Below are 16,798 nucleotides of genomic sequence, written 5' to 3'. Positions count from 1 at the left end.
AAAAGAAGCTAAGTGCTTTACATCGGAACAATAGGAAAGATGCCTCCATGGTATCTCAGAAATATTCCAGGATGGAATTGTTTCAGGAAAGAACTGTGGCACCCTGCATGCCATGGGTCCACTCAGGATTCTGACTTGTTTGTGATGTGGTCTTTACAATCATGATTCAAGTGGGTCCAGGCATAACTGCAACCATGGTTCAAATAAGCCCGTGGTTCAGGCCAGCTGAAGACCTTGATATTGTCCATGTGATACTGATTTTGCAGAATGCTAGAGTTATGGGGTCATGGCTTCTTCCACCAAGATTTTATAGGAAAGACCAGAAGGCTAGGTCCTGTAATGCAGGTTGTAGTCCCCATTTGGACTGCAGGTACTGAAGGAAGCCCCCAGTGGAGCAACACCTACTGTAACTGTGGGAGTGAAGTTGAACTACTTTCTCCAGCCAAGCCTACCTGCTTAAACTTGCCACCTCCTAGTCCATTCATATTATTAATCGATCAAAGGGCTTACTCCATCAATGAAATTACATCATATAATCTAATTTTTTTGACTCTGAACATTTCTCAATTGCCTAACACATGAGATCATCAGGGGACACTTCATATCCAAACCATAAAACTGTCACCTTCTGTGCTGTAAGTTGGTAGTTGGATTTGAATAAAGGAATTAGGTCACTGGGGGTGTACCATTGAACTTTCTTGTCCTTGGCTTTCCTTTCTCTCTTCTTCCTCTCTCTCCTCTTTCTCTTTTCTCTCCTTCTGGCTTCCACCACAACGTTCTACCTCACTTCAAGTCCAGAAATATGGAGTTGGTTGACCATGAACTGAGACCTTCAAACATGTGAGCCCCAAGTAAACTTTTCCTTCTCAAATTTGCTCATGTCAGGTATTTGGGGCTTAGCAATGAAAAGCTGACTAACATAAGACCCTGGAGAAGAAAAAAAAGTAGCAATGTGACATATCAGACTTGTAGATAACTTCTTATAGCCTCAGAGAGAAACCATATGACTTGTAACCAAAAAAGTCACAGGGGCATGGTTGCCCAAGCTCTCCAGGAATTTGGGCTTAGAGATTGAGGATTGAATGTCTGCCTTTGGGGTTTCGTCTTACTTTGTGCTGATTCCTCCTTTCTACTTGTCCACTCCTCCTTTTTGGGATAGATATGTTTACCCTGAACTCTCCCATTATTGCATATTGGATTCACATAATGTTGTCTTTTTGACAGGAGCCAACAGTTGAAATAGTTTGCCTTGAGTCTCTGTGAGACTGGATGTGACTTTTAAGCAATGTTGAGATAGTTAGGACTTAGGGATTTAGGGAATAAATTGTATTTTGTGGTATAGGATGAACATAAACCCTTGACAACACTTTCTCAGAAAGTAGTTCATGTGAGATTTCTTGGTAGTTCTTATGAGAGTGTTGCTATACAAGCTTGAATTTGTTCCCACCAAGTCTCTCCCCTTTATTTTAGATTTTTTATTTCTTTCATCAGTGTTTTTAAGTATACTACATAGAGATTTTATACAAAATTTGTTATATTTATACCTAAGTATACTTTTTGTTTTATTTTTATGCTATTGCAAACGGTATTGTGTTTTAATTTAAAATTCCAATTATCTATTGCTGGTATATAGGAAAACAATTAAATTTTTAATAGTACCTCTCCTTACAACATTACTATAATGACTTAATTGAAAGAGTTTTTGTCAGGTCTTGAATATTTTCTATATTGACAAGCATGTAGCATGTGTAGAAGAGCTATTTTATTTCTTCCTTCCTGATTCTTATGCCTTTTATTTCCTTTTCTTGTCCTATTTTGCTACCTACAACTTCCAGCATGATTTTAAATAGAAGTGCTGGAAAGATTGAAAATAAGGACCTTAGTTATTTGTAGCTAGGGTATTCAGAATCAACATTACATTTAAATTTTGAAAGATATCTTTTTAAAACATAGTTATTTTTAAATCGGATTTTAAGTAAGGGCCTTACCCTTTGTTATCACTCAACATAACTATATCTTATTTCTTATATCACTGATTAAGTTTTATTTCTGACATAGCTTTTTTGCTTTTGTAAAGTTGTATCTACCTGCATGAATTTTCAGAGTAGAAAGTCAACCCAGAGAATGTAAGAAAAATTTGTAAATCATGTATCTGATAAGGGACTAATATTTAGAATTTAGAGAGAACTCTTGAAAATCAGTGTGCATGTACACACACGCAAGTGCAGTTACACACACAGGTACACACATACACACACACACACACACACACACACACCCCAATATCCTGATTTAAAAAGGGGCAAAAGACATAAAGCAACTGGTACAGTTTGTAAGTGTCCCCCATAAGCTCATGTGTGAGACACTGCAAGAAAGTTCAGAGGAAAAATGACTGGGTTGTAAGAGTCTTAATCCAATCAGTGAATAAATCCCCTGATAGGGATTAACTGAGTGGTAACTGAAGTGGGAGGTTGCGGTTGGAGGAGATGGGGCTGGAGGGCATGGCATCAAGGTGATTATTTTGCATCTGGGGAGTAGAAACTCTCTCTCTGCTTCCTGATCACCATGAAGTAAGCTGTTTCCCTCTGCCATACTTTCCTGCCATGATGTTGAGCCTCACCTCAATCCCAAGAAATGTAAATGGACTTCTATGGATGAAAATCTCTGAAACCATGAGTCCTCAAATAAACTTTTCTTCCTCTACAGATGATCTGATTGGGTCTTTTAGTCACAGCAGCAAAAATACTGACTAAAACAAAAATTGGTATTGAGAAGTGCAGTTGTTGCTATGACTAACCTGACCATGTGGTTCAGAAACTTTTGGAGCATTTTGGAATTGGTGGGAGGAATTTTGAGATGTTTAGCAGTGCAAGGGGGAAATACTTTACATCATTGTAAGTGCAGCTTAATGACTGATTCTGGTGGGAGCTCTGAAGACCAGAATGCCAATGGGACTGTGGACAGTGAAGATAGGGCTCAAGAGGGTTTAAAGGAAAAAGAGGACTAGGGTAATTGGACTAGAGGTCATTCCTGTTATGTTCTGCATAAGAAGTTGTCTGTATTTTTCCCATGTCATGAGACTTTCTGTGAGGCTGATTTTAAAAATGATGAACTTCTTAGTCTGATGAATGAAATGTCTAGGCACCATAGCATTCAGGCAGTGGCATGGGTATTGCTGGTGGCTTTTAGCCAGATTTTATTGTGATAATCAGGAGCTGAAAGCAAAGCAGAAACATTTGAAAAACTTGGACTTGAAAGCCAGGAGTAAAACTAGGGCTAAGGAAGTTGCAGCTTTTGAAGACATTGCCACCACTAAAGAAATGCTAAAGACTTTGCCAAGAGACAATAAGAAAGATGGTTTGAGACCATCTCAAGAGCTGGCAAGACCACACCCATCTCAAGCCCAAGGGTCTAAAAGTGAAAATTCTCTTGAGAAGAGACTGGTGGGGCACTCTTCTTGCATAAGGAGGTCTAGGAAGTTTTAACATGCTCATCCAAGCAGAAACTCAGAGGCTGCTAAAGCAAGGGTCCCTAGAGGCTTCGCTACTGCCCAAGATGTCAGCAGACCTTTTTGTCAGCCATGTTGTGCTGGTTCCGCAGGAATGCAGGATGATGGAATTAGGGGGTCAGGGAGCCTTCCACCAAGATTTCAAAGGAAGGCCAGTCAAAGTGCAGCAGGGTCAGAGTCCCTATGGGCACCCCCTGAGAAGTCAAAGTGTAGATATATGAGGAGGAAACCGAAGCTGCAGTGGAGACACTCCCTCATACAATTAAGAAATACCAGTAATGTGGGACATCATCCTAGGAAAGCTGCAGGAATCAAGCAGAGACAAGCCAAGAGAAAGGCCACATGGGCTGCAACCTACAAGGCCACAGGGGTGTAGCTACACAAGCTCTTTGGACAGGACATCATGCCATGTGCTCCAGATGTTGAACACAGACCTACAGGACTTGTTTGCCTAGCTGGATTCCAGTGTTGCTTTGGTCCCATCTCTTTTCTCTACGTGCCTATTTTTGCGAATGGAAAGGTTTACTCTGTACCTTTATATATTGGAGACTTGTAAATTGCTTTTAATTTTACATAAGCTCACAATGTGAGATTGCCTTGATCAAAACACTGGACTTGAACTTTGAGCAATCTTGGAACTGTTGAGATTATGGGGCTCTTCAGCATAGACTAAATGTATTTTGCATTGTAAGATGGTTGTGAACTTTTGGGGGTCAGAGGTGGAATGTTATAGTTTGGATGTGAGTTGTCCCCAAAAGCTCATGTGTGAGACAATGCAAGAAGGTTCACAGGAGAAAGAATTGGGTTGTGAGAGTCTTAATCCAATCAGTGAATAAATCCCCTGATAGGGATTAACTGAGTGGTAACTGAAGTGGTAGGGTGTGGCTGGAGGAGGTGGGCTTGGGGTTATGGCTTTGGGTTATATATTTTGTATACTCTCTTTCTCTGCTTCCTGATCACCAGGATGTGAGCTGCTTCACTCTGCCACATTCTCCTGCCTTGATATTTAGCCTTACCTGGAGCCCCTAGAAATCCTTTCTATGGACTATGAGCTCTGAAACTGTGAACCTTCAAATAAACTTTTCCTCCTCTACAGTTGTTCTTGTTGGGTCTTTTATTTACAGAAGCAAAAAAGCTGACTAAAACAGTGACATTTCTACAAGAAGATATACAAATAGCCAAGAAGCATATGAACAGGTGCTCAAATCACTAGTCATTAAGGAAATGCAGTTTGAATTTGCAGATCCTACCTCATATCCATTAGCTTGACAACTCTCAAAAAATAAGAAAACAGAATGTGGAGAAATTAGAATCCTTGTGCAAAGTTAGTGAAAAATTAAATTGATACAGTTTCTATGGAAACAGAGGTTACTAAAAAGTTGGAACGAGAATTACCATATGATACAGCAATTCCACTTTTTGGTACATTCAAAAAGAAATGAAAGCAGGGCCTTGAGGAGATATCTGTACATCCATGTTCCTAGAAGCATCATCCATAATAGCAAAAATATGGAAGCAACCCAATTGTCCATCAGTATGTGAATGCATATTCAATACATTCCATATACACATCATGGAATATTATGCAATCTGAAAAAGGAATGAAATTCTGACATATGCTACAATACAAATCAACCCTGAAGATATGCTAAGTGAAATAAGTCCTTCACAGAAAGACAAATATTATGTGATTCCCCTCACAAGAGGTACATAGAGTAATCAAAATCATAGAGACAGATAACAGAATGGTGGTTGCCAGGGACTGAAGGAAAGGTGTAATTGGTCCATGAGTATAGAATTTCAGTTTTACAAGGTGAAAAGAATTATGACAATGGATGATACTGGTGATTGCACAATAATATGAAAGCATTTAATGCCTCTAAACTATACTTAACATAGTTAAAATGCTAAAATTTTTGTTACATGTATCTTACTATTAGGAAAAATTCAGTACAACATTCTTAGTAAATAACATAGTATCCATATAATGATTGTAGACTGAATCAAAAACAGAATTTTGGGACATACTATCAAAATTACATAAATAAACATGAACAAAGTGTAGCTGTGAATTGGAATAGCATTTGATATGGTCTTTCCTGTTAGTCTGTAGTTTTATACATTAAAAGAGGATGCAGCGTTGCCATGGCAAACTTCTGGCTCTGCTGAATGCTGAAACCTGGTACATAAGCCTCGGATTTGATGACACTATGTAATCTTGAAATGAACAGGCAGATTTTACAGTCAATCACCTAATGCAGGTTTAGATTCTAGCATGTACAGCTCCTCTATTTAGCACGAAAGAGCAGATATTTGAATATTTGAATGCAAAGATATTGATACATTCAATATCTATGAAATCACAGATTTAATTTTTAATATCAGAATCTAAAATTTTGACATTTCAAGGGTATATAAATTATTGAGCAAGAAGTTAAGGAAATTATCTATGGATTTTCTCCAGAGGCTGGTTTTATAAGAAAGTTTATCATTATGTTAATAAAAATGTGGGACTTTCTCTGTATTTGTAGCACAGATCACACAATCTAATTTTGAATCTTTTTCAGGAGCATGAGGCATCTTGCATGTATCCACAGTTATCCAACTGGGGTAATTTTTAAGTTTTTGGTCATTGGAATTCATTGGTATGCATCTCAGTGTTTGGGAGCGTAATGAATGCATGGTGTTCATGTTGATGACATATACTCCATAAAAGTTTAATTGTCATTCTGCATTAATTAAGCCTGAATTAATGAACACTTTCAAAGTTTTGCAACAGTTGAATTACCAGTTCCCATCAAGCGTGACTGAAACAGAATTAGTTCATTCAGAATGCTAAAACCATCCGCCAAAAAAAAAGAAAGAAAAGAAAAAAAAAAAAAAAAAAAGGCAAGAAGAGAGATAAACAGAACCTCAGTCAATTATAGTAGTGACAAGCTGAGTCCATTGGGCAGAGATGACTATTGCCAGGTAGAGTTTAAATCTGAAAATCTATCTCCTTTGATCATAATTTTGCTCTAAATTCGGTTGTAAGTAGTCAGAGTTCTTCTTTTTGTTTTGTATTGTTTCTTTTGCCACAGTTTTCATAATTTTGTACAAAATTTTGAACACTATAATATGAAACTGACCTACATTATGCCACACTGGGATACTTCTCCATGCAGGGAAGATTTTCTGACTGTTTTAGAGGTGGTAAGTACCTGGGACCTCAGGTGGAACTATATGGCAATGCTAATGCTCTTTTCTCATTAAATTCCAGAGCCAATCTTTGAAGGGAAATCTGACCCTTCTTTACAAAAGCATCAAACTTGAGATTTAAAGAGGTACATTCAAGTTACAAAAAGCAGAACAGGAAGAACATGTACAACTTCTGACTCCAAATTTCATCTCCCTCTCTCTTCTGCAAAATTAATGCTGTCTTTGAATATTATAGGAAGCATAAATGAGAACTGAAACCATCTACTACTATTGCGTACATTAAGATGGCCTTACTATTCCTCTCTTCTTACCGATGCAACTTCAGTATTCCAGGAAACTCTTATCCAGGAATATAAATGCTATAAATTATTTCACTGTTTTTTGTAGGAACTTCAAGTTTTCAAATGAAAGCACTTTGCAAACCCTTGCACCAAAATCCTTTTTGTGCCCACCAAACCTGTTATTCTTGATATTTATCAAACTGTAACCAAGCATGCCTTCCACATACCCCACACTGAACAACCTGGCTTGTACTAACTTGCCCTAAACCTCAGAATAACATTAAATATCCCAAAATTGGCCTTCTTTATTAATTTTTTTTATTTATTCTTTTCAGATATACATAAGAGTAGAGTGTATTTTGACATATTATACACACATGGAGTACAATTTCCCATTCTTGTGGTTGTACATGACATGGAGTTACAGCAGTTGTGTGTTCGTATATGAAACACGAGTTATGTCTGATTCATGTCTACTGTCTTCCCTATTCCCATGACATCTCCCTTCCTTTCATTCTCCTTTGAACTTCTATTCAATGAACTTCTATTCTTCCCTACCTACCACCTTTATTTTGTGTTAGCATCCAGATATCAGAAAGAACATTTGGCCTTTGGTTTTTAGGAATTGGCTTATTTTGTTTAGCATGATAGTCTCCAGTTTCATCCATTTTCTGCCAAATGCCATGATTTCATTTTATGGTTGGGTAATATTCCATTGTGTATATATACCACATTTTCCAAAGTTGGCCTTCTTGCTCTGAGATGATGCCGAGAGTGTTGAGATAGCACTCTCACCAAACAGCTTCTTTTTTTCACCAGTTTATTTTGGAAAAATTTTGGAGACACAGTTTTTGACAGAAGTTGATTTGGATTGAAATAGAATCAAATGAGTTTATCTCAAGTCTACAATCTGTTGATGGAACTCACAGATAGCAATGATTACTTGCCTCTTAATGTTACCTTGGTACATCACCCTCTCATGGAAACTCCTCTAATCCTCTACTCCAATTCTGGATTGGACATCTGTAGAATCAGAAGCTCATGTGCATACCTTATCATAGGACTTTATGAAAAAAAAAACAATCTTTGGCTGAACATGGTGGCTCACACCTACAATCCCTGGCTTGGGAGTTTGGGGCGGGAGGATCTCAAGTTCAAAGCCAGCCTCAGCAACTTAGGGAGGTTCTAAGCAACCCAGCAAGATACTCTCTTAAAATAAAAAAATATAGAAAAAGGCTGGTGATGTGACTCAGTGGTTAAGTGCCCCAGAGTTCAATCCCTGGTACCACAAAAAAGAACAAAACAAAACAGAAAAACCATCTTTGTACCACATGTAGCATTTATAAAGCATAAGAATAAAACCACATTACTCTTACCAAATGCTAACCTGGAACATCACCATTAGAATTGATTCTCCAGCTGGGCAGGGTGGCACATGCCTGTAATCCAGCTGCTCTGGAGGCTGAGGCAGGAAGATCACAAGTTCAAAGTCAACCTCAGCAACTTAGTGAGACCGTAACCAATTTAGCAAGACCTCGTCTCAAAATTAAAAAAATAAAAAGTGCTGGAGATGTGGCTCAGTGATAAATCACCCCTGGCCTCAATCTCCAGTACCAAAAGAAAAGTAATGAAAAGAAAAACAAAAACAGAATTGCATGCTTTTCTGTCACTTCCTTTCTACATTAAATATTGTATTTTCAAGATTTACCTCTGCTCTCGAGGGTTACAGTACTTTCATTCTTGCTGTTGTTTTCACAGCTTTTTTCATACTCGTATGGAAGGGGGAAGAGTTATAACTAAGATTAAATATGATTTCCCCTTACAGGCAGGAATTCTTGAGGGGAAAAAAGTCATCTCTGTTCTGTAGAGGACACCTTGATTGACCATTATTGATTGTGAAGAGAGAGGACCCTGTGCAAGGTCAGGAAGAAAAGGTGCTCTACTGCTCTGCTTGTGCTGTGGTGGGGAGGTGAGGGTGGTGGACTGGTCACTGCAGCAGGAATGCCTTGTGGGCCAGAGGAGAGCCCTGGCCCTATGCTAGCAGGTAGCACCTATGGAGGACACCAATGAGAAACTGCTTGCCAAGCACCACTGTTTCACAGTGTCTTTCTTCTGGCTCTCTGTGGTTCCCCTCCATTATACTTCACTCTTACTGGCTAGACCCAGTATCTATAGGGCTTCAGGGTGTGAAATAGGAGAGATGTAATTGTCCCTAGCACAGAGCTGTGTCAAGACAGGACAGCAATGGCAGGAGAGAAGACAATAATCCAGCATGGAGAACTCCTAGGAAGGAATTTGAAGCAAGCACCACCCAAGTTTATGAAAGAGCCCCTGGTAGTGTGCAAAACCAGAGAGGAGGGGTGTTTCCATAGATCCACAGTCTGTGGGGTGGGGGTCGAAGTCATTTTTCTAGAGATTAAAGGAGAGCGTGTGACCCCAAGGGGAATTCACTCACACAGTGAATTGTAATGATGTGTTTTCCATCTTCCACCCAGGAACTCTAAAGACTGAACTATGTTTTATCTCTTCTTTTGTCTCACTGAAAGAATTAATAATTCATGAATGAAAGAAAGAATGAAAGAAATGAATAAATAACTTGGGGAGCAGAAATAAAGAAAGATCAAAATGGATGATACAGATAGGGAGGTCATCTACCTAGAATTTAAAATGGGGTTGCAGATCAAAGAGAAAAGGTCATATAGAAAGACAAGGAAGGAGCCCTTCAAGTTTGGAAATAGTCCTGTTATGGTTAGGAAGTCAAAGAGCCCTTGTTCCGTAGCCCTTATACAAAATCCACCAGTTCTACTCATTTCACCATGTGGACTGACATGAGCCCTTCCCTCTGACTCAGTAAGTCTATTCGTATCTTGAGTTTTTCTCTGTTGAAAAGATTTTCTTGGTTGCCATGGTAAGATAGCAAAGAAATGTCAGAATCCAGGTGGAGTCATTAACTGTCTACTACAGCTGTGGTGCCCCATGGAGTCTTCTTGTGACTGCTGGTTACCTGTTATGGGAGGAGTTTCATTCAAGAATTTGAATTTCTTTTTATTCTTATAATTTATTGTCCTTGGGTCTTCCTTTCCTACTTACTAATTTTGACTCCTTAAAGAGGATGTAAGATACAAACTTCTTATCAGTCATTATCTGGCCAGTATCCAATTCCAAATAGAAAATATAAAATTAAAAACACATTAGGGAATAATTATGCATCACAGAGAATAATATAGTCACTTTCTTGATCTCTGAAGAAACAAATATTCATCTCCTAAAGAACAAAACAATCAGAATGTTCTGTAGAATACAATGAGCCTATAATTGGTAATCAGATTTGGTATGGAGAAAATCCAGGGTCTTGCTCTTCAAATGTGGCCTGTGGTTCACACAATGATATCCCACTGAAGCTTGCTAGATATACAAACTGCTAGAACCCACTCCACACCAACTGAATCAGATCCTGCATCCTCCCAAAATTCCCACGATTAGTATGCACAAAATTTTAAATTTCATTGTCTGAGAGTGCTGAAGAAAACTCTCAGAGCTCACCTAGGGACAGTGACAATCTCCACAAGATCAAAAGCAAGATAGGTTCTCTGGTCCCCTCCCATCCTTCCATCACCAGAGCATTTAGGCTTTTGCCTGTATTTTTTTAATGTACTGAGATCCCATGTCAAACTTTAAAAATGCTATCTGTTGCTTAGAGAGTTTTTTAAATCCATCATTCAATGTAACAAACAGAACTTTGTTGAATCCAAAACTACCCTAGAGTATTTCCCAGTACAGAGGCTGGACTTCTCTCTCTGTATCTCTGTCTCTGTCTCTGTCTCTATCTCTGTCTCTCTCTCTCTCTCTCTCTCTCTCTCTCTCTCTCTCTCTCACACACACACACACACACACACACACTCACTCACACACACTGTACATGAAGCTGAAGCTTTAGTTCTTATTTATTTTTAACACATTACACTATTTTAAAAAATATACATAGATGCCATTTAAAGAATAAAAATTATTTAAAAGTGGAAATTTTTAAAAAGAAAAGGGAGAGCAAACAGAAACTTGCTAAAAGAATAGAAAAGGAAGAATAGTATCTCCAATCTAAATCATAGAAACTGGAGAAACAGTTTTCCATTTACAGGGGTCAGTAGAAGCAAACATTCAGAGCAGAGAGGCAGGAAAACTGGGTTCTAGAAAATATTACAGTGTGACTTCCATGTGCTTCTTTAGCTGCCAGTTCATTTGTCTGTCACAGGAAGCAGAGCGTAGTGGGTTATGTCACTTTATAACCATAATAATGTTCTGAGCCAAACCAGATGCCTTGATCTGTTGCTATGACCTCAAAGGCAACAGATGAGGACTGAGAAAGGAACATTCGATTTGGCAATTAGGTGGTTATTGGTGACTGAGGAGCAAGCAGCTTTAATTGAATAATAAGGATAAACTCCAAACTGCTAGAGGGTGAGAAAGGCAAGTAGCAGGATGGCAGACTTAGATGCTTTTTCACTCTAATGAAAAATTGACTGAGAGAAAGAAAATAGTTTGAAGAGATATCAGTTTAGGAATGAATATTTTAATTTATTTTTTATTTTTACAGACTTGATTTTGATTCATTGTACACAGATGGGGTACAACTCTTCATTTCTATGGTTGTACACAATGTAGATTCACACTATTCATGTAATCATACATATACATGGGTAATACTATCTGTCTCAGGAATGAATTTTTAAGCTGATGGAAAGCTAAGCAATTTTTTAAGTTGAAAGAAGCAAAAACAATAGAAGGAAGGATTGAGAAGGGAAAAAATGAAGAGCTTGATTGACATAGGTGAAAAGAATGAGATTATGATCTGTTATTTATGCCAATTATTTTGTCTGAAAATTTTTAAACAGAGTGAAATTGAAAGAACTTTTCAGTGAAAACCCAGATGCCTACCACTATGTTCCACCATTAATATGAAACTCTATATTATCTATCAATCATCTCAATTCTTGCATTAATCCACCTTATTTTTAACACATTTTAATGATAAGCACTTTCCCCTAAAATCTTTCATGTGAATTTCATTAACCAGAGTTCAACATTTGTTCATAATATTTTTTCTTTCCTGATGAAATTTACATGCAATGTAAGGTAAAATCTCACATGTATGTTTACTGACTTTTGGCAGATTCACATGTCTGTGTAATCCAAATTCCTTCCAAAATGTTGACTCTTCCTGTCACTCCAGGAAATTCCTTCGTGTCCACTTGCTGGCAGCACACACTCATGCCCCTCCCGGAGACAACCACCCTTATGTTGTTCCACATAGATTATATTTTCCTGTCCTAGAACTTCCTATAAATGGTTTAGTACAGAATGGATTCATTTGGATAAAGCTTGTTTCACTTGACAAAACGTTTCCAAGGGTCATTCACCATTGCTAGGTGTTTCAATAGGACCTTCACTCCTCTCCCTCTTTATTACTGATTATTTAATTATTTATTTAATAATTATTTAATTATTATTTAATTATTCCATTATTTAATTATTTAATTATTAAATAATTAAATAATGTCTTCCATTATTTAATTATTCCCCTATAAGCACACATAGTATATCTAAAGGTGCTATAAACATTCTTCTACAACTCTTTGGGGGATGTATCTTTTCGTGTATCTTGCATAAGTAATTTGGAGCAGAATCAACAGGTTTTAGGGTAGTTGTATATTAAAAGAAATAGGCATATGTATTTTCCAAAGTAATTGTACCATTTACACACACACCCATAAGGTGTTTGTTCTTTTTCCTCCAAATCCTCTTCAATACTTTATATTTTTTGGTCTCACCATTCTGCTGTGTGTATACTAGTATCTCAATAGGCTAATAGTTTGGAGTGCTTCATTAGCTTTTAGAATTTGCAGGTAAGCTCTCATAACATTCATATAAAACTTAAATTTATACCTGCTTTAAGAGAAGACCACTTGTCTATAAGTATTTCTTCACCTAGAATAAACTTCTTATGTGTTGTATTATTATTTATTTTTGTGTTCATATTTAACTCAGTGACTGTGTTCAATAAATGCATGCTTAATTTAATGGAATCAGACACATTACTGCTGGCAATTCTTTCAGTGGAGAAGTCAGCATAGAAGCATCTGCCTGCCTCCTCTTCTTTCTTAGAGAATCAGTTTGCCACTGGCATCAGGAACACAGAAAAAAACGACAGTGCCACAGTAGGGAAAAGCAGCATGGTCTGTTCGACTGAAGGCAGATGTAGGCTGGGGGGTCGGCTCTGCCTGATATTGAGACATATATTTCAGAGAAAAATTTGCATATGAGATGAAAGTTTCAAGTGGTTTTCATCAATTATATTTCAGCCATCTGGACTTTCACTAATGGAGACTACAGACAACTGCAGTGTGGACAATAATCAGAAAGTAAAACACAACATCCAGGGAATAACAAAGGGTATTTTATTTCCTTGAAAACAGCGTGAAGCTGAAGGCTAAAGGCTGGTTTATTTGTATGCAGTAATCCCCAAGAAATGTAATGAAATTCTTGAAGCATATTATTGTTCTTGTGACATACCAAAAAAAAAAAAAAAAAAAAAAAAAAAAAACTAGCTTTGGCTCAGAAGCCTCTAAAAATAGTTACATATATACCACCAGTCCTCTGAATTTATTCATAGAGGACTGCAATATTTGTTTACTTTGAAGAGCACATAGATGAATAACATAGTTTATGAACAGTATAAAGCTGATAAATACAGAATGATTAGTGAAATTATGATCAATCAAGAAACTCTTTTGTTAAAGTGAAATGCAAGGTATGACAGAAGTATTTTGAAGGAAAATGTTGTTTCAAGTCCACTTGGTTGTAGTACAATATTTTTTATACTTACTAGACGTTACACTATCACCGGTACCAAGATCTGATACATGGCATCCACAACATGATGTGTGAGAGTGAAGCCATTCTGCTTGTCCAGAGTGCATTTGATGTTTCGTCTTGTTCTCCGGCTAAGACCTGGAAAACAACTCTAGTGTGGGAGTGGGGGTCACGAAAAGCTGTTGAGTGCCTACTGCAGCAGGATCTGCTCACTGGCCACACATTTCTGCTTTCTTTCTGGAATGACATCCAGGAGAGAAAGTCCTGCCGAGGACACCAGGGCTATATTTTGTAGCCCTACTTCTATACAATAAAAGCCTTATATTGATTTCCAAGGAATGTGAACAAAAGTGACGTGTGCCACTTCCAGACCCACTCTAAAAGAAGGAAATAAGACATCTGTACTGTATTTATTATCCTAGATCTGAATCTAGAAAATTCCAAGGCCCCAGGGTGGAGAAACTATAGGGTAGAAGAAACTCAGTCACCAATGGATGCACAGAAAAGCAGCCACCTTCCTAGAAATACCTGCATTTGATTGTTAAGTGAAGAATACCCTTTATTTCATTAAGCTACTAAAATTTTACCAATTATAAAAGTAAAGCCCAGTCACTTCAGTTTTGCCAATGATTTAACCTAGCTCACACAGTTAGAGAAAAGAAACAGAATTTTTCCCAGGTCAATCTCACTCCAAAATTCAGCCTCTATAAATTTATACCATAAATTACTGGAAGTCATAACAAACTTTTCAGAGGTGTAAGTAAGCTTAGATATAATTAAGTTCAAAATTGCTTATTTTATCAAAGAAAACTGTGTATGTTATTAAGCTGAGTTTACTGAGGTCTTTAAGCAACAAATTTGGGAAAGTAGAGATACTGCACTTTTTACGCTACCACAATAATGAATAATATTTATTAAAACATATACAATTCATAATGTTTCAATTAATATATCAATTAGCGCAAGGAAGCAATCTTCATTGCATTTAGAATTCGTCCCCACTCTATTACAAAGGACTTGCCACTGTTCTCTTCCAGGACACAGACATGCTGCCCTCCCTGTCACCTATCCTACTTGTTTTCTGCTTTGTGTATTTGTGACCCTCCCACCTGCCGGAATCAATTACATGTTTGCCCTTGTGCTTTCTTAATTTTATGCACAGAATGCTGTAGGGTAAAATTAAACTTCAACATAGAATCACAAATTGAGACATTAGGAAAATCTTACCTGGGTGTGGTGGCACATGCCTATAATCTCAGAGTCTCAGGAGCCTGAGGCAGGAGGATCCTAAGTTCAAAACCAGCTTCAGCAACTTAGCGAGGCCCTAAACAATTTAACAAGACCCTGTCTCAAAATAAGAAGTTTAAAAAGGACCAGGGATGTGGCTTGGTGGTTAAGCACCTCTGCGTTCAATCCCAAGTACCAAAAGAAAAGAAAAAAGAAAATCTTCAGGTTCTCATATTATAAACTTCTTGTTTTACAGGTAAGAAAACTGAAGTTTAGGGAATTGAAGTAATTTTCCTAAATGTGTAAAACCAATTATTACTAAAGCTGATACTAGACTGTTGGCAGTATCTGCTCTTTTTTTCCACCCCAAAATAAAATACTAATTTTAGAATATTTTTGGTAACATACATATGCTAACATTAAAAAAAAAAAAAAGAAATCATAGAAATTAGGGAAAGTCATGAGGAACTGTTAGCTCATTTTAATATTCTTGAAGGTAAAGAGGAAGTCATTTTAACCAAAGAAAGTGTGAAAATAATTATGCAAAATTGGAATTAATATTCACTAATAAATGTTTAGTGTAAAACTGGTTTCTTTATCAAAATTACAAATGCCTATCTCTATTACGTTCATAATTCTGTGGTGGTTATATCTTTTTCGGTGCTATTAAAGAAGGCTTTGTTCTACGTACAAGAAAGCTATTTAAATCGTGTTATGTTACTTTTCTTTTCCTTGCATATCTCTATGAAGTAGCATCATAAAACACTATTTCAGAGAGCACAAAACCTCCCACAGGACTCTTGCTCTGGTGCAATTGCCAAAAAAGTGTTATTATCTGGGTATGATGTTTGTTTCCAATTTCAATTTAAGAAACCAGAATGTAAAATCACAAATCCTGAGTCTCTGTTACCCTCTTGCTAGATGAGTACTTGCATGACAGATCCTGGGGGGTTCCATTAGCCCAAAGCTTGGCTGCTCAAGACTCACCCACTTACTGGACAGTGGGTATTAGATGGAAAAAGTCTTTTCAGGGGTTTCTAAGCAATATTGCCAATGAGAGGAAGAAAAGGGGGTGTCTTGGTCTTCCAAGAAAAAAAAAAAACAGCAGTCATTTTCATACTGTTTTTGAAAGCTTGACAGATACAACGAAATAGAGGCAATCATGAAAGTTATCCACTTGGGGATGGAAGATTGCATTAGAAAAGAGACTTATATAAAGTCACCACAATTAGCCTTATCTTTCTTATACTTCATTGAATTTGGGAAACCTAAGAGTATATATTGAAAAGTCACTGAAATTTGATGTGTTTTGTTTAAGAATATGGAGAAAGTGGTCCAAAATGTATAAAGAGTGGATAAAATTAAGCAGTTGAACTGGGAAGAGGAATCCTTAATTCAACCAAGCTTTAATTTTACAAAGACACAATCTGAGAATTGGGTAAGTTGTATATCCAGTATAACAGAAGCGAAGGGTTTATTGTGTTCTAGACTGCAAAAGGGAAGGATCCATTTTCTAACTTTTCTTTGTACTGTATTTATGGAGAAGGAAGTTTTTTTTTTATTTTTTTCCAGTCACAACTAGTACTAGAAGCTTACTCTGGGCCTTCAGCAGGCACTTAGCTTCACTACCTTCCCTAAAGGACAACGAGTTTGGATAGAAGTACAGCACCTGCCAAATGTTCAATAGTTACTAGTTTGGAAGAGACCATCAAGAAAT

This window comes from Sciurus vulgaris (assembly GCF_902686455.1).
Source record: "Sciurus vulgaris genome assembly, chromosome: 10".
Taxonomy (NCBI): Eukaryota; Metazoa; Chordata; class Mammalia; order Rodentia; family Sciuridae; genus Sciurus; species Sciurus vulgaris.
The sequence above is the reverse complement of the archived record's forward strand: the minus strand, read 5'-3'. Positions refer to the sequence as shown.